Consider the following 24,040-nt stretch of genomic DNA (forward strand, 5'->3'; position numbering starts at 1 on the left):
CATTGCCTTTGCTTATCCAATAGAAGGTTTCAAGGTAGTTCTAGAGCAAGTGATTGGGGGCAGGTGGGGGAGGTTTCTAGAAAATTTTAAAGTGTAGCCTGAGACTCCTTCTAAAATGCTTTGTGCTAAAACCTTAAATTGGTGGCAGGCTTTTAAGAGATTAATAACAGTTTAAATCTATGTGCATGAAGCACACTGATTCCAGAATGTTTCTTTATGAAACAGTTCTGCAAAAGTTCAGAGTCATTATAAGCTAGGTCACCTTCTGGCTTCCGGCTCAAGGGGACTTTAAAAGCAGCACCAGCCTCAGGTTCTCCAAATGTCCCTGGAGGTTATCCTTTCCCTTTTAAGAGCTTCCTGGTTTATTTTCAAATATTTAGAAAGTCATTGCTAATTGCAAGCCTAGACTCTGGTTAGTATTGATGGTTGCGAAAATGATCAAAACAGTTCCCTCTCTTTTTTATCTCTTTACAGGAGAAAATAGAGATGGACATGTCCAGTACTCTGTGCTGGGAGCATGGTGGAAAGGGAGTTGAAATCAAAGAAAGACCTCCAGTGTGGTAAGTTCTTCCCTTATCCCATCTCGTGATTAGCTCTGCTCAGTCCATGACATGGGTCAAAACGACAAGACCACAAACAGACCCAAACCTGAACGCAGATAGGCTAAGCTAATCAGTATGTGTATTTAATACATTGACTTAGTACCAAACAATGGGGTTTACAGATTGGAAGAGGGTTTTTTTGCAAAGTTGACATAAAAATGGAATTTCCACAGAAGACCTGGAAATTCATTATGGCTGACCTTAAAAATCACTAGAGAAACTCATTACCCAAAGAATATGTAATGAAATCAGTATTGGCGACTGAATAGAGAAAATCATTGATCAAACACTGGAAAACACTCATCATTATTACATCAGTACGGCTACTATCTCTATTGTGCTAACTTTAATGATCACAAGCAAAACTGTAGAATGCATTTAAAATAAATTTTCACTTCCCTTCTTTTGTTAAAGCTAGCACATGCTCAAAAATATGTATTCACTTCTAATTATTGAAATAAAAAATAGGTGATATTATCTTGCTGAGGGGTTGTGGGGAGGAGATGAGCCAGTCAGGGTGTAGGGTAGCAACGATGAAACATATAACTTTTCTCTACTTATTTAATGCTTCCTCCCCCCAACTATCATGTTTCCAAGTTTGCCTTGCAAATCTGGCTAGACCAGAGGATGTACATCGGTACAGATAGCAACTGGAAACACAGGGAATCCAGGATAGATGACTCCTTCAGGACCAGTGGTGAGAGGGGCGATGCCTGGAAGGTGAAGGGAATGTGAGGTAGAAGGGCGGAACCAATTACAAGAATCTTAAGTATAGCCTCCTCCCTGGGGGGTGGACAGCAGAGAAGAGGGTGGAGGGAGACGTCGGACAGTGTAACTTATGATAAAACTATACTAATTTATGAGTTATGACGGGTTCATGAGGGAGGGAGGAGGGGGGAGGGAGCGGGAAAATGAGCAACTGATATTAAGGGCTAAAGTAGAAGGCAAATGTTTTGAGAATGATGAGGGCAACAAATGTACATATGTGCTTGACACAATGGATGGATGTGTGGATTGTGATAAGAATTGTATGAGTCCCCAATAAAATAATTTAAAAAAAGAAAAGAATGGAATTTTAAGTTGAAAAATAAGAAACGGAGTGCTTAAGAGTTATTACTGAATACTCTATGGAAGCCATAGCAAATGATCATGCATGTAGTGGATCACAGGAGTCCACACTTCTTATCTTATAGTTTGGGAGTGCATAAGACCCAGTGGGTTCTCTGGGACTAAGATCCAGGCATCGCCAGAGCTGTGCTCCCTTTAGAAGCTCTAGGACAGACTCCATGACCTGCCCTGCCCAGCATCTAGAAACTACTGGCCTTCACTGGCTCATTGCTCCACGCCTCTGACCTCTGCCTAGTTGTGCATGTCTATCTCTGATGCTCTTGCTTCCATCTTTTCCTCTGAGGTCCTCTTGTGACTATATTAGGCCCAAGTTGATGATCCTAGATAATCTCCTCTTCCCCAAATTCTGAATCACACCTGCAGAGTCCCTGCTGCCATGGGAGTGAGACAGTCCCTGACTTAGGATGGGCTCCATTATGATGACTTATCCATCACCAGGTGCTGATGCAAATCGGGTATTCATTGTGTTCATGATTATTGTCTGTTATCATCAATATCTTTATCAATAGAATCTTTCTTTTCCTTTTGGGGTTAGAAGTAGTCTATAAAATCCACAGACATGCCCTACAACAGACCATGTAGTACAACTTGCCAACAATAGGAGGTGAGAAAACAAACAGGATTCTCACAAATACGGTTCATCATAATTCTAGGGACTCCCTGTAGCATATTCATAGATCTTTGAAATCTGGACATAGGTATCTTTGGGAGCTCGTTATCCCAACACACCTGTATATGAGTATCCTTTCTGATACCTCTGCTCTAGTTCATCTCTCTCATTCTCTTATATTAAGTTGTCTTCTAGCATCAGCAGAAGGAAGGTAGTAGAGCATGATAAAATACATTAAAAGAATACATTTTCTCATTCAAAGATATTAGATCTGAATGGATGCTCATGTGCCATCCATAGAGCCTTGAAATGTTTCTACTTTTCAGTGGAAAATAGGAAGATGCTCAATGAAATGGATGGCACAGTGGCTGCAACAATGGGCTCAAATGTAGCACGACTGTGAGCATGGTGGAGCCGTGGGCAGCGTTTTATTTGACAGTAAATAGGAGCTTGGTGGGTCACTGCTGACATAGTACCAAATGACAATAACAACAATCTTACAAAGTTTCATTGGCCAATAGCGTGATCCCGAGTGCTATGTGGGGATCCAGATTTTTATTTAAACCCATTAAATTAAAGAAAGCTAAGAACTCTGCCTTAGTTGCCTTCATGAAATTTTAAGAAATTAGGAGTCACATGTGGCTGGTGGCTTGCTATCTTATAGTGAGATGTATAGCATCCCCATCATTGCAGAAGGTGGTATTGAACTCCTGTGCTGAAAACATGATGGAGATACATTAGATACATCGGTGATATGGGGACTAGTCTAGACACTAGAAGGAAGAAAGGGAAGGGAAAAGAGAAGGAGAAGAATAACAAGTAAATATATATATTACAAATACCATGCATTATATAATATGCTATATATTATATATATTCTATGGATGTTTTCCTAGGAAGCCTTGTCTGATTTCACAAGCATATCATGCACCATTGAGACATGAACAATACATACAAAAATGGGATGGGGGCCACATGAAGGAAGGGGAATAGGAAAGGATCCATTTTATCGCAGTCACACAAGACTCCACATTCAAAACGGCCCTTGAGCATATATGCTATTAAATTAACAATGACTTTGCAGTTAGCCTGACTTTGAGTTCCCAATCAGAATGCTGTCTTAAAAGAAATGTTAAAATATTAAAATTTATATGATCTTTTCTTAGATTCAATGAGATCACCTCTCCATCAAGGACTGCCTGCCTCCTAGTAGGAGTTCTGTGAACACTTGTTCAATTAATGAACGGATAACACAATGAGTAAATGATTGGGAGACATTTAGGAGGCACATAAAGCAATCTTAATGTGTTATTTGCCTTATAACAACAAAGTCAAACAACAATAAGCAACACTTTATATATATATATACACATATATATATTTAAAGAACATCAATGAATGAAGTTGAAAAGCCAGTTATCTGGCTTCCTGCTGGGGGTTGTACACCTGGTAACATTTCATAGTACTATCCCTCTCTTCCTCCAGTCCGCCCCGCCCCCCCCAGCTTCTTGCCTGTCTCTCAGATCCTGAGACAAGTCTAGACCTGGAAAGAAGAAAGAAAAGAGGAAGGAGAAGGAGAAGAAAGTATATATTCATAGGGTATTTTCCTAGGAAGCCTTGCCTGCAGTTGTTTCACAAGCATCAGTTCTCTTGATCTCACTGGTAAGCCAAGAGTGTTGTTCTTGCCCAGTCATTTGTGGGTGTTTGCTTCAGGGCTAGCATTAATTGTCTTATTTCTACACCAACTTATTCTTATTTATTTAGTTCTCTGACCCATCTAATATGGGAGCTTGCCTAGAATTCATCAACACATACTGTGCTGATATCCATTTATGTGATTTCCATTGCAATTATGACCACAACATTATGTCCAATAATTGCTTCAATACTTTCACATCATATTTTAATACCTGCTGAATAGATTAATTCCTATTACCTACTGCTCAAGGCCTCTTCTGCCCACTCCAGAAGCGCTGTCTACTTTTGAGCATAAACACTGAATTCTAGCCTCTCCTGGTCCTATCCATCCCAAGATTGATCAACACATGTGACAAACAGTGCAGATCACATGATGACATTTGAAAGTCAGGCATAGACTCTTACATACCAGAGAAAGACTATATAGTAAATTCTTGAGGAGGTAACAACATGTTAACATTTTAAATTAAAAAAAGGAGTAGAATAGGATTGGAGATTTTAAAAAAATAACACCTAATTATGAAAAGAATGCAGTAATATAAGGATTAGATGATTAAAGTTAGCATAAGGTGTTGGCAGTGAGAATATATATATTCTCACTTACTCTGCACCAATTACAGTTTGATGATCTCTATATACATTAAATCATACAATCCTAACACAAACCTATAAGGTAAGCACACTTGTTATGAAGATTTTATAAAAAGTAATGGCATTTTAGAGTTGATGTGGCTAAAGTTTAGCACAACGCGGGAGAAATGGTGGTACAACTGAACAAATGAATGACTTAGCATGTGAGAGACACTGGAGGATGGAAAGACAGCTTGAGTTTTTTTTTATCATATTTGGGAAATGAGAGAGAAGACAAGATAGAGATAGGCTAACGTCAGAAAAGGAAGAAAGTTGAAACTGAAAATGATAAATTTGAAATTTGACACATCATTAAGGAAGACAGGAATAAAGTTGAAAGAAAAATGATGTGCATACATTTCATCTTCTCATTCTATTGGTTCTCCATGCCAGCGCGTAGCGAAGTGAACACCTTACGTCCAGGGGGAGACCAGGATTATGCTAATTGATGTGATTGTTTCTTTCTGATCTTCAGGATTACTTTTTGTAAAACTATTTGAAAAATCACACTTCATTTCTTTTGTATCATACCTTTTCTGTTGGATAGAGCAAGCATAGATAGAGCTAAAAGTATACCAGATGAGTGAAAAGTTGAAGCAGGCAAGAAAAGAGAAGGATTACTGAAGAGAAGACAGATGCATACGGAGCAAATTCCCTTAGAAAGAGCTGTCTATATTTAATTTCTTGCTTTCTCCACATTATCCGGAATTACTTAAATATTCAATAATTAGAAGCCGAAACATTAGCCGTTCAATAGAAGTCCATTTCAAATTTGTACATATTAAAATAAAACCCTATAAAATATGATGAGGCAAGAAGGTAGTTATTAATATTCCCAGCAAAACCAGCTTAAAAATGTTTCCATTGCACTAAGCATGAAATATAAAGGAGTCTATTTTTCTTAATATAGAAGACTTAAATGTGTTTGCTAATTAATATACTTTGACTAAGTTTCCCGGTTTCTGTGCCAATTTCATTATTTCCCTCATCATTTCAGGTTCCACTATAATTAAAATGTAGATCATGACTATTGGCAGATGAAGATCATGGATGGTGGAAAAAACTAATTGTGTCTGAAGCACATATAAGGAAGTGTGCAGTAAATCCAACTAGAATTAAAATGATTTATCAACTGTCTAGTGTGTTAATTTTGGTAATGTACACTTATGATTTTATATTTCAATATCAGTCAATAAGTGAAAGAGTAAATACATAGAAAGATGGATTTATGGCAGCAGTTCCCATCCAAGGGTGATCTTGACCCTCATGGAACTGTTGGCAATGTCTGGATCCTTGAATGATCGTCAAGACTCGGTGGTGGAGGAGTGGCTGTTGGCATATAGTGGGTGAAGACCAGCATTTATAATAGAGAATTTTTCAATCCAAACTTCCCATAGTGCCGCTGTGAGAAACTGATGTAGGGCATACGATTCTCATGGTTACTTGCCTTAAAAATCTTAAATTCTGAGAAAGATCACGCATATATTGCCATGCACTTTAGATGACATATAACACCCCTTAAAAGAGCCCATCTCCCACCATGTCTTAAGGATCACATGGGTCAGGGCACCTCTATAGCTAAATGAGTATAAAATGATGACAAAAGAACTTTATTGTCTATAAGATTGTTCCTTACAGGTGAATTGGTATACAACAAAGTTTGAACTAAAGAGCAGAACTTGTCTTCCTACTTTTGATATTGAATTGCAATGTTCGTTCACACAATTTGCCTTGCAACAATAAAGGGGAAAATAAAATCCACCGCCATTAACTCATTGCAAGCCTATATAAGGTTTCTGAGACTGTAAATCTGTGTGAGATTCGATGCCCCCATCTTCTGCTGTGGAGCTGTTGGTGTATTTGAACTGTCAACCTGTGGTGCTTAGTAGTCCAACATGTGCTTGGCAATGCCACTAGGACCTCTCCTAGAGGAATAACAGAAATAAACTCCCAAAGAAGCTTCAGTGATGTGAATTGTTTAGTAAGGCTTTTCTACCCATAGTCTCTGTAACTCCTACCAAATGACCTTGTAGGCTCTGTAAATATGAGGTGCTTATGGGCCACCAAGAAAACTGGATGGTGTGCTACTAATGTACCTGAGGGGCACAGTACCCTAGTGGGGATGGGACCATGCAAATAAGATATATAGAACTCCAACTTGGGAATTGGACAATGTGGCCTCCTTAATAGACTTCAAATGAGTCATCTCAAAAGCTGGTAAGGAAAGATTGTTCTGAGTATTGTCGACTGGACTTAGGAATGTTCATGTACTTTTTATAGACAATTGGTAAACTATCAAAGACCACTTCTTGGGGGAATAAAATATCCCTTCTCATCTTCCATCTTATACAGAAAACATGGTCTTCCCTTACCTCTAGTGCTGGAGCAGGCATGAAAGATACTGGTTTGATTTTTGATACAGCACTAGCATTTATTTAATTTCAGTTAGGCCCAGGGAGGCAATCCCTTTTACTTATTTTGGCTCTTGCATTTATTCTGACTTACCTCTGTATTCTAAATTGATTAAGGAAATTAATGCAGACAACACTATTTGCTGTCTCCTATGTGACCCGCTTGATAAAGTGAAGCGGCATCAAAGGGGAGGAAGGCCATCGACAGACAGACCGACACAGGGGCTGCTACAATGCGCTCAGGCAGAGGACAATTTTCAGGACGGCACAGGACCATGCACTGTTTCCCTCTGTTGCGCGTAGGGTCACGACGGGTTGGAACTGACTCACTGACACCTAACAACATGTGGGATGTCGGTTTGTGTTCTTGGGATAAATCAATGAATCAGATAAACTTGACACCACATTTTAGTGGAGCTGGTAATGGAAAGAGGGTCATACACAAGAGCTGTAATAATTAAGCAGTTACCATCCTGGTTGACGGGCACCCTGTGGACGTCAGAGTCGAGCTGTGCTCCACGACATCTTCAGTGGCTTACTTTTTGGAAGTAGATCGCCACATCTTTCCTTTGAAGGAACTCTGGGTGGGTTGAGGATCCAGGTTTTCAGTTAGTAACTAACTACCCCCCAAGAATTTCTGGAACCAATTAGTCTATCATGATGAGAAAATTATGCAGCAGAGAATACTTGCTCTAGAGAAAAAGAAGGAAGGCTAGCATGGATGGAGGGTGTTGGAGGAGAACAGCAGGGTGCAATGTGAAGTGACCACACGGACATTTCCAAGAGGACGTCTGTGTTCACACTAGAAGGGAGTGAGGGCATTGCCACGGGGATGCTCCCGTTGTGGTCTTGGACCGGCTACCTTCAAGCTCCATTTTTCTTGTTGATGATTTTGTTTAAGCATTCTTTGGTCCTTGGATTCATAATAAGGTGAGCAGATGTTCCGCTTCGGGCGGGACAGTCCCGATTTTTAACAATTTTTCCCGCGTCCCACAGAGTTTTTAAAAAGTTCCGTTTTTGGAAAGAATGCATGACAAGCTAGGGTATATGGTTTTCGGCTGCCATGTGGCTATTTCGCCAGGATATGAGTTTTATCAAAGGTGTCCCGCTTTGGTCCCACTTTACCAATGTTAAAATCTGGTCACCTTAAGTAGTAAAAGGATTGTGGAAACAGTGTGCAGGTACAGAGCCTGCTGATTGATAGGATTTCTTTTGGGGTGAAGTTATCATTCCTCTTGTAGAACTGGAAATGTTAGTGTCTTTTATTCCTCCAGCAGTTTCTCTAGAGAAACAGCTAGTCTCTTGCCCTAGGGAATAAGCATGACTAGCGAGTATTGTACTCATCAGAGAGAGTTGGGGTCTTGTTGTCCATCTGCTCCTTTCTTGACCCTCTACTTTTCTCTGTGTCCTTGAATGCACAGTTGTCCTCAGTAATCTTCCCACGAGGGGAGTAGGCACTGGGGAGAGACTCTACTGACTCCATCTGATCTGGGGAGAGTTACTTGGCTACATGGGATGGGAATATGGGTCCTTAAAGTTTAGCTGTGGCTTAAGCAGATCTGAATACACATTTTGCTTATTTGCATAATTTCAGGTCCATTCTAGGCACTTTCTAGGCTCCCTGATAGCTTCATATCACGAGTATTTGGGGGAATCTGTTGCAAAGTCTATTTTATTCTCACAGTTACGTCCTTTCCTCTGCACATTCCAACTCACTCTGTATACTAATTCAGTTCGTGTTACTCAGACGGATTTCCATCTTCCAAAAACGTGTTTGTGTGTCTCATGAGAATGCTGTTTCATTTTCTATTTTGTCATTGTCAAATCTTACATTTTTTTATTCCTCGATAATAATATTGATAAGTTTCTCAGAGGCAGCAAAAATAGGCACATGTTCCATCTGCCATGTTTAAGGAGAGGTCAGTACAGTTCACTGCAATAAACACATATTTGGATCTGGGACTTTATTTGGTATAAGGGACAGTGCAGGGTGCTCTTGCAAATAAGGCGAATGAAGATATCTACTCTGCATGGACTCAGTGTGCAAGGAAGACACATGCTCACACAACTAGAACTCAGACCAGACTGGGAAGTGCCCATCACTGAGTGCAACAGTTTCCCTCCCACACTTACGACTACTCAGAATCATTTCATAATGTGACTTTATTTGGAAATAGTGTCTTTATGATGTATTCAGGTTAATATGTGGCAATACCAAAATCGTCCAAAACTCAAAGGCTGGCGTCCTCAGAGGCAGAAACCAAGGAAAGTTGAATACCAAGACAGAACGGGTAAGAAAGAAGACCATGCGACAAAGGATTCAGAGATGAGAGCGATGCAGCTATAAACTAACAGATATCATGGACCACTAGAAGCAGTCAGAGCCAAGGGAGAATTTTCTTCTACAGAACTTAAATGGAGGGTGACTCTGTCAACACTTTGATTTCATACTTCTAGTTTCCTGAACTGTAGGAGAATAACATTATTACATTTTAAGCTACCTAGGTGGTAGCTATTTTTGTAATAGCAAACCTAGGAACTAAAATGGGCCTAAATGCCATGACCAAGTATAACACTAGAACATGAGTAGAACACAAAACATGCGCTTAACATCAATAAAGTATATTGCAGATGCCCTTGATTGAATTGATGCTTAATCACATCTTTCTCAAAAGTTAGTATGAATGCCTACTGGATATATTTGGGGGAAAATAAACATTTATATCATTATGTACTCCTTAGTTCTGGAGGAACATGCAATTAATACATGAAAGTCTTGATACATGAAATATCCTTCAACTTCAGTAGACATCTTCCCAGTAGGTTCAGGCTGACTTTCAAACTCAATTACTATTGAAAGCATCTACACAAAAAGTACCCAATTCGACTGTGAGCATCCACATGGTTTCCCAGGTCACCTCAGCAAAAGGAAGAAGCAATGGGTCTTGGCATATGGATGTGAATGTCTTGAACGTTGGAGATACATGTTTAAGAAATTGAAGTTTTAGAAAAGGTAAATCTTGTTTGTAGAATTATAATAATATTTTTTAAAATTAAAGTGCTAATGATGTATGCTGTGCATGTTAACATTCTTTCTGTGATTACATGTGAATTAACCAGCCCATCAATATGGAACTGAAACTCATCCATTCCCAACATCCAATCCTCCTGAATCCTTAAATCACCAATCTCATGGCTTTGCCTTCCTGCCCAATGATGCTCTAGGTAGGATCCTATCACTTAATGACTTAAATTATCCCAGGGGCCTCCCTAAGGGCTCTTCCTAGACAATTCTCTATGCTGTTGTCAGAGCGAACCAGCTGAATCACAATTTCGGCCAAGTAAACCCTTATTTAAAATCCTTCAGTGGCTTTCAGCATAAAATTCAGTGTTTAGTTTACTGCAAACATAGGTCCTCTGTCATTCATTGCTTGTTAATCACCCAGTAGCATTCTGTTCACACGCCTGCTTTAGCACTCGCAGCACTGAGCCAGCAGATGCATGCCTGGGTCCACATGTTGTGTGCCATTATGCTTTCGCCCATGCCCGGTCCTTAAAATGGGGCTGCCCTTCTCCACTGTTTACCATGGGGTAATCTTAAATTCTATCAACCACCCAACTATTTGTTGGACTGGGGTAGCTTTCATTTGCCTTATGAGAGTTGGATGCTATACCATTTCTATTTCAAATGCCAGCAGGACCATCTATGTGACCAGGTTTCAGTAGCGCTTACAAATAAAGACCCAAACCAATGAAACTCAGCACTACAGGTGTTGCTTGGGGCGTTAAATTGGCGATGCCCCATAGCCATCCTATACTCAACAGGACAAAACACTGAACGGTTCTGCGCCATCCAACGCTGACTCCCTGTGACTCTTGGGGACAGAGCACAACGGCCCTTCGGGTTTCTGAGACCTTCAGCTATGAACAGGAGCAGACAATGTCGTCTTTCTCCCATGGGACAATTGGCGATTTTAAACTCATGATCTTCCAATTATCAGCCCAACCCATAACCCACTACTCCCCCAGGGATCCTATAAACAAAAACAAAGACGAAATAGAAGTCGAGTGAGCTAATTCCAAAAGTTAGCCACATGAAATCTCTGCTTCTCATAATTTAACATTGCTTGGTCTAATGTTAGAAGAGGAGCCTTCTAGTTTTGAAGACATTCAAAATACACATTGACTCCAACGGTGAATTCTAGCATACTAAAATGGGCCCGATATTTTATTTTGCTGTATGCATAGGGTTTCCATGCGTTAGAGCTAATTTGGTGGTAATTAACGGTAACAGCAACTTTCAGTTATCCTATAAAAACTCCAGTCAAATGTCATCTTTTCTGTTGGTTCATCAATTGTCTTTTTTAAAAAAATCATTATATTGGGGGATTGTACAATTCTTATCACAATCCATACAAACATCCATTGTGTCAAGCACATTTGTACATTTGTTACCAACACCATTCTCAAAACATTTACTTTCTACTTGAGCCCTTAAAATCAGCCCCTCATTTTCCCCATCCCTTATCACTACCCCCTCCCTCATGAACTCTTCATAATTCATAAATTATTATTATTTTGTCATATCTTGCACTGTTGGACGTCTCCCTTCACCCACTTTTCTGTTGTCCATCCCCCAGGGAGGTTATATATAGATCCTTGTAACTGGTTCCTTCTTTCTACCCCACCTTCTCTCCACCCTCCAGGTATTGCTACTCTCACCACTGGTCCTGAAAGGGTCATGTGTCCTGGATTCGCTATGTTTCCAGTTCCTATCTGTACCAATGTACATCCACTGGTCTTAGCCAGATTTGTAAGGTAGAATTGGGATCATGATAGTGGGGGGAGGAAGCATTTAAGAACCAGAGGAAAGTTGTATGTTTCATCGTTCCGACCCTGCACCCAGACTGGCTCATCTCCTTCCCACAATCCTTCAGTAAGGGGCTGTCCAGTTGCCTACAGATGGGCTTTGGGTCTCCACTCTACACTCACCCTCATTTACAATGATATGATTTTTTGTTTTTTGATGCCTGAAACCTGATCCCTTCAAAACCTTGTGGTCACACAGGCCGGTGTACTTCTTCTATGTGGGCTTTGTTGCTCCTGAGCTAGATGGCCGCTTGTTTACCTTCAAGCCTTTAAGACACCAGACACTATATCTTTTGATAGTCGGGCACCATCAGCCTTCTTCACCACATTTGCTTATGCACACATTTGTCTTCAGCGATTGTGTTGGGAAGGTGTGCATCATGGAATGCCAATTTAATAGAACGTGTTCTTGCATTAAGTAAGTACTGTACTTGAGGGGAGGTCCATTGTCCCATCTGCTGGCTTAATACTAAATCTATAAATATATGCACATAGATCTATTTCCCCACCATCCAACCAATTAGGTAGTTTAATATTTATCTTTTCAGTCTGGGAATATATTTTGACAATAGGAGACTTATGACTTATCCAGTTTAAGGATGCAGATGTCATTTTAAAGACTAAGATCATCCTGACCCAACCTGGGGTATTCTCAGGCAACTCACATGTGAAAGCTAGACAATACATAAGGAAGACCAGGGATGGATACTGCATTTGGATTACGGTGCTGGCAAGGAATACTGAAAGTCCCACGGACTACAAGAAGACAAACGACCCGCTCTAGAGGAGGTACAACCAGTCTGCTCCTGAAGAGTGCTGATAGCAAGACGTCCTCTCACCCGTTTTGGACCCATTTTCAGGAGAGATCAGACCCTGACTGAAGACACAGCGCTGGGTAACACAGAGGAGCAGTGAAAACATGCGAGCCCCTCTGCAGCATGGATTGATACACTCGTGTGACCAGGGCTCAGTCATGAGGGCGATTGTGAGGATGGTGCAGAACGGTGCCGTTCTTGTGAGCACCAAACAACTACGTGAGTGTGTCACAGTGAAGTAAATTTTACTCCATTCATGGATACTCTAAGTTGTGTTAGATTATTTTGCATGTGGCCCTTTTCGTATAAAACTAAACATAGTATTTAAGAGCATGTTCCCAGGTACCAGAGCCCCTTAGATCATTTGATAACTGTGTGGCACAGGCCACATAGTCATTTCAAAATAATTCATGATTTCTTAGCTTAACTCCTCAAACTATAGTTATTTTATAAGAAATAGTGTTATAGACCTTTACAGATCACATAAGGTGAAGATGGAAGGAATGTTGTTGGAGCAATTTAAGTATGTATGTGCTACACCAATCACTGGATACCCAAACTCTAGTAGGATCCCATATTGACTAAAGTCGTTTTATTTTAGAAGCATCATTTCTTGAGAAGAAACTTCTTGGGGTGACAAGTAAGAATTAGAGATGTATTGAGATTTCCTTCTTGTTACTCTTTACCTGTTCTCAACAGGAATAAAGCCAATCTCCTAGAGACTGGTATTTGCTATCTTGGTCTGTTATTTACTTCTTGGCTTTATCTGTGGGCATAAATCCAAAGAATAGATTTTGAGTAGCATCATCTTCTATTTACCTATGCCAGATTAAACCACACATATAATTAGACATTTTTTATATATGAAGGCATTATTAAACTAGATATTTTAATGGAATTTAAACCATATTCTTGGACATGAAATCAAACTTCTGTGTTGTTTTTTCTATTATAGAAATGTATCTATTTAAACTACAGTATTTTCAAAGACTGAGCAGATAATCAGAGAAGCTGGATTATATGACAAATAATGCAGTACCAGGACTGAAGGAACATTTATTAACAACCTGTGACACGCAGAAGACCCAGCACTCTTGTTTGTGGAAAGGGAGGAGAACTTACAGCCCTTGCTGCTCCGGGCCAAGGATTGTGACTCAATGTAAAGAGGATCAAAATCCTCCCACCTGGACCAACAGGTAACCTCGTGATAAGTGGAGAAAAGCTTGAAGTTGCCAAGGCTTTCATGGCTCTTTGCACCATAACCATTGTTCATGGAAGCAACAGTCAAGAGCGAAAGCAAGTTCTCTGCACAAGCCCTCATTAAAGTGTTGAGAAGCTAGGACGCTGTTCTTTTCAGGACTAAGATATATCAGACTCAAGGCATGGTATTTTCAACCAACTCATCTGGGTGTGACCTTTGGACTTTGAATAAGGAAGACCAGAGAGAAATCCATGCAGTAAACTCGGGTGCTGCTGAAGAATGTTGACAGCACTGGGGACTGCCAAAAGAACAAACAAATGGGTCTTGGAAGAAGTGCAATGAGGATGCTCCTTCGAGGCAAGGACAGAGAGACTTCGCTCATGTACTTTGGCCCTGCTATCAGGAGGGACCGCTTTCCGGAGAAAGCCATTAATGCTCGGTCAAGTGGCTGTCACGATGGGCTACAATAGAAGAACAAGTATGCGGACAGGGCAGGACTGGGTGCTGTTTGGTTCTTTGGTGCATAGGGTCACCATGGGGTGAGGGGCGGGACAGAATCAATGGAAACTAACAACAGCAACAAGAATTATTAAAGACAGTAACGCACTGGGTTCTTTAGCTTTTAGGCTATCTGGATTAGATTAGTACACTAGCACCTTCCACAGAAAGACGAGTTACTAGTGCTTCTACGGTGTGATCAAAGTTAAACCAAAGGAGAAAACAAAGGACTTTATTTTAAACCTCAGCCAGTCTGAGAAGTAAGAGTCTAAAGAAAGAGATGAATTTATTTGACAGTTTGTTCTTTCTTCTCAACACAAAAGGCACTATTTTCTCAAGAAGTTCATGTTTTGATATTTTTTATCACAGTAAATATATATCACAAAAATACGCTGCTTGATTCAACTCATCTTCAGTGTACAGACGAGCAGCATGAATCACTTTCACCAGGCTTCACAACCGTCGCCGCTGTTCATTTCAAAAATTGTTTTTATCACTCCACACAGAAAGCCAGGAGGCCTTCAGCCATAACTCTCCATTCTCCACTTTGCTCAGTAACCAACGATACATATTTTTCTATATAACTCCCTTTTCTAGAGATTTCACATAAGTGGGATCATAGAACATTCATCCTTTTTGTGCCTGGCTATTTCACAAAATAATATTTTCTGCAAGGTTCATTTATATTGTAGCATGCATCAGAACTCCATTTTTTCTTACAGCTGGACCATATTTCACTGTGTGAGTGAGTGCAGCACACCTAGTTTATCCATTCATCTCCTGGGGGCCGCTGGGTTATTCCCACCTATTGGCTATTGCACATGCTGCTGCAATGAACCCTTATGTTCAAATATCTGAATAAGGCCTTGCTTTCCAATCTTCTGGATGTACACCTAGGAATAGGGTCATGTGGGAATTATATTTATATATTGGGAAAAACCTAACTTTTCCATAGCAACTACATCACTTACTATTCTCAGCAGCACTGGGTTTCATTTTCCCGAATGCTTGCTTACCTTTCTATGTTTGCTCCTTTCTGATAATAATCATCCTCATGGTGTGAAATGGTATCTCATTGAAGCTTTGATTTCTGTTTGCCTAATAACTAATGGCACTTAAGGTTTCCCCTCTTCGCTTGGCCTTTCTTGTTCCTCCTTTGGAGCAATGTCCCTTGAAATCCATGTAGTCACTGCGCTAGTTTGCTTTGTGTTGCTGATTTGTAAAGTGCATGGTCTGAGCAAGTAGCCCTAGAAAGACTCTGTGCCTCTCCCTGCCGGACTTGACTGTTCTCTATCCTTCCAGGACTCTGTACTTTCACCTGCTCTCCAAAGTGAACATTGCATTTTTTCTACCAGTAGATGAAGCCCCCCTCCTTTACACTAGTCCTGCTCTTATTGGTGTGTCCCCTGAGTTGACTGTGACTCAGAGAAGCCTGTCTGACCAAGTCAACGAGCCTCCTGGGGTTTTGCAAGCGGTCATCTTCTTGGACGCGGACACCCGTCACCAGGTCTTGTCTTCTGTCATGTCTCTGGCTGAGCTCTGACTGTGGCTCTTCCCTTACTTGCTGCATCCTGAGCCCTTGCTCACACTAGGGTGTCGGAAACTCTTGATAAGGCTGCCTTTTTGTTACTGTTGCTCTTTAACACCAAAGCAAGCAAGCCAAGAAACTACTCATCAGACTATTTTTATTTTTAAAGCAACAAAACTTGAGAGAAACTATGAGCTTCCAAGTAAGGTTACAAGCCAACATCAGGTAGTCGCCATGAAGCACTCCCTCACTATTTTACTTTTAGACTCATCTGCTTTATCTGATCTTATTGGTTTATATACATACTTCCTAATGAAAATTCTAATAAGAACAGATCTCAGGTTCTTAAAGCAAATATATTCTCTGACTTGTTTCATAGACCCCAGGTGCATTTCTGGGAGGCAGGAGACCAAGAACCCACTGACAGCCCAGCCCAGAGAACTTTGGAAAGTGAACTTTCCACCTAATGAAAAAGTCGCTATTGCTTCATTTTTTTAATGCTGTTTCTTGAAATTGAATCTCGAGTCTTTTCCCACAAACCATGGAAGAATGTTATCGAGTGTATCCAAGTTCACATCAGAACAGCCACATTTGCTTAAATAGTAAATGCTCCCAAATGTTGACTGAAGGAAGAAATGAATTTCTTGATTGTATTTGTACAACACTAGGATCTTTCCATTTGTTTGTTTGCTCCAGTCTGGGAAGAGCAACTTCTGTCCTTCACCCAGCTGGACCTGACCACATCTCTGCGCACATTTTCACAGGCTCTATGTTTCTTGCCAGGCACCACTTCCTACCCAAGTGTTTTCGTGAACACGCTCAAAAGTTAACATGATATGCTTTACACAAGTACATTGGGAGGAGGACGCATTTTGCAAAATGCATACTGTGAGTTATTTGCATGGAAATCTTGTGTGTGGAGTCACTCACAGAGGAACCTATCTACATGAGCTAGTTCGCGGGATGCCCCTTACAACAGCGTGGAGAGGGTTTTTCTTCCCATCAGATTCTATATCAAGTTACAAGGTGTGGATGCTTATCTTAAAATAAAGCAAACGAAACAAAACAAAACGAACTTCCTCTATGATGATTGCAGCATTCTGCAAATCCATGGGGAAAGAAAAATGATGTTGAAAAGAAACTCTTATCTCGAATTCCCTGCTGGCCCCATTTCTTCCGCAGTGGCTACAGGAAGCCAGCAAGCTCCCACAGGTGGCTGCTCTTGGGGTTTTGATGATGTTTGTGAAGTGGTGCATGGAGAGAAAAGGGGAGGACAGAAAGCCCATTGGGAGATGTAATGAAGCAGCATGGTGGGATGTGACATGGTGAGGGCAGACTTGGAAATGCATGACCGTAGACTCACACCATACAGGGAGGAGACTTTTTATCTGGCTTCCACACCTGCCCTATCACAGAGCTACAGGGTCTCAGCACGAGGCTCTGCTGCTTGCTTCTCTCCTTGCTTCTTTCCCAGCCTTCCCGTCCCTGATCTGCTTTATCTGCAAGTCAAATGTGCTGAAGGCAACCTATCCTCTCGCTTAGAAAATCACAGCCCACTTCCTTGAAATTAAATCAACAAAGCTGATTTGACTCTCATTTCACTAGCAAAAGCAATAGCTGAATTTGACATCTATGCACCAACTGCGCTTGCTTACTATGTGTGTTCTGCTAAAGCGATCAGGTCAGTGTTGGACCTCTAATGCCAAGGTCAGCTGTTCAAGCCAGGCTTTCTGTTCTCATAAAGATTTACAGCCTTGGGAACCAATAGGGTTTTTATGAGTCAGGGTTGACCCCATGGTCATGGGCCACGGTGGTGCAAGGGATAAAGCACACCGCTAGTCAACCTGAATGTTTGATTTAAATAAATACAAATTAGTCCTGGGGTCCAAACTCTTCTTTGTGTCCAACTTTCCACTAAGCACAATAGGACAGCGGCAGTGCCAATAATGATTCACATTAATGTCATGCACTGCTTATTTTATTAAGCTATCACAAAACCACACTATGAAATGGATGTTTTCATTTCCAATTTCAAAGAGATACTACTGCTCAGAGAGATTAAATGACTCAGCAGAGGTCACAACGTCAGAGAGTAGTTGAACAGGTATTTGATATCAGGTCAAGCATGAAATCATTCCAATATGACAGCATAAAAAAAAGATGCTGGAACCTCAGTAATTCCTTGTATCATATATCAAACAACTAAAACCACTTCTGGTAATTGTTTACCAAAAAATAAACAAATCCACTCACCCAATGGCTTCTGAAACTGGGCACGAGCTTCAGTGTCTTTCAATTTACAGAGTTGAGGGAGTTCTCTACTCTGAATGACAACACACTCCCCAAAACCTGGGTTACAGAGAAAAAATAAGTAAAGGTTATTATTATTTTACTTAAGGAGGCTCTAAGAGGATGCTCTTCTTGCATGTGATTTTCTAAACTTATCCCTTAATTAGTTGCAAAAATAAGATTAGAAGCTGAACCTATCTTTGGCAACCAAATCGCTCCTGAATCTAAGCTGCAATCATTATAGAAATGTAAGGCTTGGAGATTCACCATTTTTACAAATAAAATACAGAATCAAATTGCTCATTCTCCATTTGAAAAATCACCGATTCCAGTTGACCTACACTTTGCAAGCATTTGTGTTCATTGGGCTATAGCCCAGGTGGATAAACATAGAATATATAAAGCAATTAATTAAACCATAATCAGTAAACACTCTTCCTAACCCTGCACATTAACCTTCTATCTTTGTGTCAATAATAGGCTTTCAGTCACGTTATAAATTACAGCTAAATGTAGTGAAATAGATTGCAATTTTAATTTGCTGGGCCTGTTTATTTTCCACAGTGAAAGTCTAAGGGCAATACCCAGAGAATGTGTTTTCCAATGTAAATGTTTTAGACATATTACATTTAATTTGTGCCTCAGAGATCACAAATGCTTGATCCAATTTTATTGGTATCAAAAGATGTCATTGTTCCCCAAAACTGTGGACCGAGATGTGGAGGGCCCAGACTTACCAGGGTAACTTGAGAATGGTGGGAATTGAAATGCGGGGAGAATACATACTTGCTCTAGAGGGTTGGAGCATTTGAATTACAATCCAAGTCTCTGACGCCAGAACCACACAGATCAAGAAAATGTCAATTCCCAAAGGATTGCCTGAGCACTGGGATAGCGGTGGATGGGCCTTTGTATTGTGTTTGGAGAGAGGAGGAAGAAAGCCTTTCGCTAGAAATCAGTGAACACCAGCTGCTTTGTCTGCTGGAGAACTTCATGTAAGAGGAAGACAACAGGGCAGAAAACTCTCCTGGAGCTGAAGCTTCGCAACTGCCTGACAGTTTGTACTATCTCGACTTCTCACCTAGGAGGGGAGCCTGGTGCAAGTAGCTAGGGGGTACACATCAATAAGCCGCCCGCCTTCTCTAGTCTCACTCCAATTGTACTATTAACTTTGTCAGAGGGGCGACTGGGATCAGACTGCTCAGTGTAGGGACTCTCCCTTTGATCATCAAGAGTAGGAGTAAGCACCTAGCAGGAGTAATCCTCAAGGGGGAAGAAAAGTGGAGAGGAAATACACATATGTTAAGGCTCTGGTGAATGCCCTTTTGCCAATGAATGACCCCAGATAGGAATGGCCTTGCTATCACTTGGAGTGCGCTGGGACATACAGTTTTGAAGATACAGATTACAATTGAACAGTTAACCATTTGAACTCCTTTTTGACCCATTTTAAATGTGTTCTAGTTTTCAGTGTTTCTGCTTTCTTTTTGATTGAGGTTTTTGTCTGTTTTACTTGGTTATTTTTGTTAACATTTTTCTTGGGGGTGGGGTTATATTTTTCTGTATATGGAATCCAGGATAGGTAAATCTATATAGAGAGTAACTGAATTACGTACTGGTTTCTTGGGAGTATGGCATGGGTGCTTGGTGCAGAAAGTGGGGGTGGGGGTGAATAAGTAGAAGAAAGAAGAAAGTGTTCTAAAATTGATTGTGATAATGATTATACAACTCTAATATGATTGAAGTATTGAATTGTATGATATATAAATGCTATGCCTATAAAACTGTTAAAACAAAAAAGGGCACATGGAGATCTTAAGTGTTTACATAACTTCACCTCTAATAGAAGTCTGCTGAAACCAGTGTCTTAGTCAAAAGGCAATAAACACATTGAACTACTAGCTGTTTAATCAATGCACATGGAACATAGACTGTCTCAGATATATTGCTATGTATCTTTCCCATTGGTTCAAATTGTGTGGCTATTTGATTTTGCGTATGGATTTCTCTGTTACAAGGAAACAAACAAATGCACACAGATAAAAGGAGCCCATCAGAGTGTCTGTCTATAGACTTTTTCCATGTACACAACGCACTGAGCCTCCAATCTAGCTGCCTTTCCGCTAGCTAAATGAGCAAAGACGCGGTTTATGCTCTAACAAACGAGAGGAAAAGAGTTGATTTCTCTGAAACATTTCCTGGCTATTGTCAGTGCTAGCATGATTTTCACCATTATTTGTTTGTTTGAAGATGGTGGCGATATTGGCACATGCATTATTAAGATGCCCCGCATATGGTAATTTTCATAATGAGATTTATTCTATACGCCTCCTGGAATAAAAAAAAAAAAATACAAGGAAACCGTTCTATTCCAAAGCATTCAAATGGCTGTAGGATAGTGAGATTCCATTATTTTTAATGGAACAAAATTTGTATTCTGAGTTCATTAGAATACTGAGTGAGTTGAAGAAACCAGTCCTGTTCTCAAGACATTCATGTAATAAAGCACTATGTAACAAAACCTGTTGGGTGGGGCATCAAATACACGAATGGCAACGAACTGAGTAACGGTCGAAGACCCGTCAGAGAAAGAATGCACCCTGCCCTCCTCCATGCACAGTTGTTGGTAGTTCGGGATCCTGATCCTGGGGCTCACACAACTCTGTAGCATCAGGGGACCCCAGGGAGGAACAAAAGGCTCCTTCTTTTTCACTCACATCGTCAGTACCTAGTAAGTTACTTGGATTAGAGTCAAAATAAAATACGTTCCTCTTCAATCAGAGCAAAAGAATTTAAAGTGCAATGGGATTGAGTTACATCATGACAATCTGTCTATAAACTCTGAGGAGCCAGTGTCAGGATGAATGTTTTTTATTTGAATTATCTAATTTACCAAGGTAAGACTTTCTCCCATGGCGTCTCTGGGTGTGTACAAACCACCAACCTCTCAGGTAGCAGCTATGGCTAAAAGTGAGTAGAATTTAAAGGTTTTGTTGACCTTGTGTCGCATTATTGTGAAATGCACCCAAAGAAGATCTTTCAACTCCTTTGGAATTCTTTTCGGCAGCAAGGGACATAGAAGGTGGACTTTGCCGAGCATAATTCAATTGTAAAACATGCTTCTGAAACTTTGGGGGAACTTCATACGGTTTGCATAGCTACTTAGATATACGGCTAGACTGAAGGGAAACTACTATTTGTTGAAAGCTTACCATATGGCTTTGATTGATTGACAAATATACACATATATAAATGTAATTTACTTTTCACAATAGGCCATTTGTCTAGGATCACCAGAGTAAAAGAGGGAGAAAAGAAATTCCAGGGGATTGACTGTTCATTTCCAAATCCAGTGTTCTTTTCACATATCATATAATAACTCTAAATATACTTTTAAAATATGGCTGGATGTAAGCAAGTCACTGGAATCTACTTTATGTGCTTTGCAGACTATAAGATACCTACACAAATAAACTACCCTCTCCGCAGTGGAGTGAAATTACTTGCTGTGGCTCTTCTACCATAGACTTTGCAACTCCCCTTCAGTGACTCTAGAGGAGCAAGTAAATATGGTCCAGAGAACTCTCTGTTGGGGATTCCTCAGTTTTGAAATTTGGTGGAGGAGAAAATGAGCTATCTCACAAGATAATTTCCCAAACGTCAAGAGAAATGAGCCACCATGGGGATGCCTATGAGATTCTTGCTTTAAGTAGCATCAGAGGCAAACCAGGTGGAGACAATGAGATTGGGTAAAATGTGTGCCTTTGGGCAAGAGGTTGGTTTACAAAGTAGGCCTTTGCAAATCTATCAGCATTAAAAGAGCTTTGTAACATTTGCCTACACAAGGGCATGGGCGAAGCAACCATGTGGCTGTGAGGCTGGTGACCAGATTGAGAAGGAGGGCCAAAAAGGGGTATGCCGGCCAACATCACTGAAAAGATGCTCTGCCAGGAACAAGGGGATTGTACTCTTCAACCTAGCTCAATTAACCCTCATAATTGTGAGTATGGTGTTTAGGCTCTGTGTAGTCATTGCAAGGACTTATTGAACCTAGCCCAGAGTGCTCTGGGAGTGACAATTGAGCTCAAAATCTGATAAAGAAGGTAGGCGTGCCAGAACTCTGCCTCAGACTCTCCTTCCTTTTGGGGTTCCCAGAGAAATCAGAGATGGATCCCAAGCTATCACTTCTCACGCTATCTCCCCCATGTGTCTCACTCACTATCTCTGTTGTTTTCTCTGGTTCGCTGGAGTATGCGATCAGCAAAACAAGTGTGTGATCAGCAAACACGGTCCCCTAAATATAACTGTCTGGGATGCAGTTACATTTTCCAGGTGAGAAGATTTTGGTAATCTGCTGTTAGACTATAAGTAATAATATAAGTAGAGCTTCTGAAACAAAAGTACCTTCCAGTTCAAAACAAGATTTTTATTAAAGTGATCGATAGAAAAATGAGACAAGACATTGCTTGACCCAAATAAAGAACTGAAGATGTTATTAGCCAAATGCGTCTTCGTGATATGTGCACATGAGACCACTTTGTACCTTTTCTTAGTTACCCAATGGGATTTTGTACAGGCAGAACATGTTAGCACCTCTTTATCCCATCTTGCTCTTTTCCTAGTGAACCTTTGCAAGAAATGCATTTGACTAGAAATCCGAAAGCAAAGCACTATGTTAGCAAAATGTGGTTGACACAGCTCTTTGTCCACATAGGACATGCTTCCTTGATGCCCAGGGGTCACTGAAACATCACCATGACACTGGTGAGGCCATGTCATAGTTCTCATGAGTGTCTTGTAAGAGACACTGACTTGTGCCCCCTTGTGATTATACTTTTCAAGAAATACTTGTGGTTTCTCCTGGATCTCTCTTTTTCCCCTCCTGCTGGACACAAAGAGGAGGGTGTATTAGAATTTACATTCTGAGTTTGTACCAAGTTTGCAGGAGGTTATATAGATCAGTGGTTCACAACCTTCCTAATGCTAAGACCCTTTAATACAGGTCCTCATGCTATTGTGAGCCCTCCCCCAACCATAAATTATTTTTGTTGGTACTTCATAACTGTAATTTTGCTACTGTTGTGAATTGGGCAACCCCTGTAAAAGGGTTATTCAACCCCCAAAGGGGTCACCACCCACTGGTTGAGAAGCACTGCTATCAATAATGATGAAAGACCCACATCCAACTGTAGAGTTCCTCTGTGGATTAAGTCTCCATTGAGTTCCTTCTGACTATTAACAAGGGTTGTGAAAACACTTGCCCTTAGGCAGAGGGTATTGAAAGTGGCCTGCCTCCATCCATTAGCCAATACAAGGAGAGGTAGTTTCCCTATGGGTTTGTCTAGGTGTGTTTAAGTAGAGATCACCATGGGGGTCCCATAGTCTTGAATCTTGCTCTCACTGTCTTGGTCAGAGGGACCTGAAACAAGCTTGCAAATCCTTCTGTGTAAAGTAATGTGCCTGCAGCAATCATGGTCTCATTCCCACTTCTGATCTCCTACCATAAGTGTGATGTATTGATTGTCTGCCAATCATGTTTCTGTGCCCATCACATTCTGACCATTTGGTTTATTTCTGACAGCGGCTAGTGAAATTCTAACTAATACCACAGATAAAAAATGTGGCCAGTCAACAAAGGTACACGTGCTTGACACAATGGATGGATGTATGCATTGTGATAAGAGCTGTATGAGCACCCAATAAAATGATTTTTTTAAAAGTAAGGTAAAAATGAGGAAAGTCAAATTAAATTCGTGTCATT

General features: G+C 40.6%; 1 protein-coding gene across 31 annotated transcripts in view; it reads right to left on the bottom strand.

Moving 5' to 3' along the window:
- PTPRD (protein tyrosine phosphatase receptor type D) overlaps positions 1 to 18,339 on the bottom strand; it is a 995,611-nt gene extending 977,272 nt beyond the window's left edge. For all 31 annotated transcript variants that reach the window (XM_045289116.1, XM_045289153.1, XM_045289139.1 and 28 more), the window contains exon 1: positions 18,244 to 18,339. The gene's annotated coding sequence lies outside the window, so the exon portion shown is untranslated. The remainder of the gene's footprint in view (positions 1 to 18,243) is intronic.
- Between the last annotated feature and the right edge of the window lie 5,701 nt (positions 18,340 to 24,040).

This window comes from Echinops telfairi, unplaced genomic scaffold (genome assembly GCF_000313985.2).
Source record: "Echinops telfairi isolate 266 unplaced genomic scaffold, ASM31398v2 ScPeMD7_25;HRSCAF=90, whole genome shotgun sequence".
Lineage (NCBI taxonomy): Eukaryota > Metazoa > Chordata > Mammalia > Afrosoricida > Tenrecidae > Echinops > Echinops telfairi.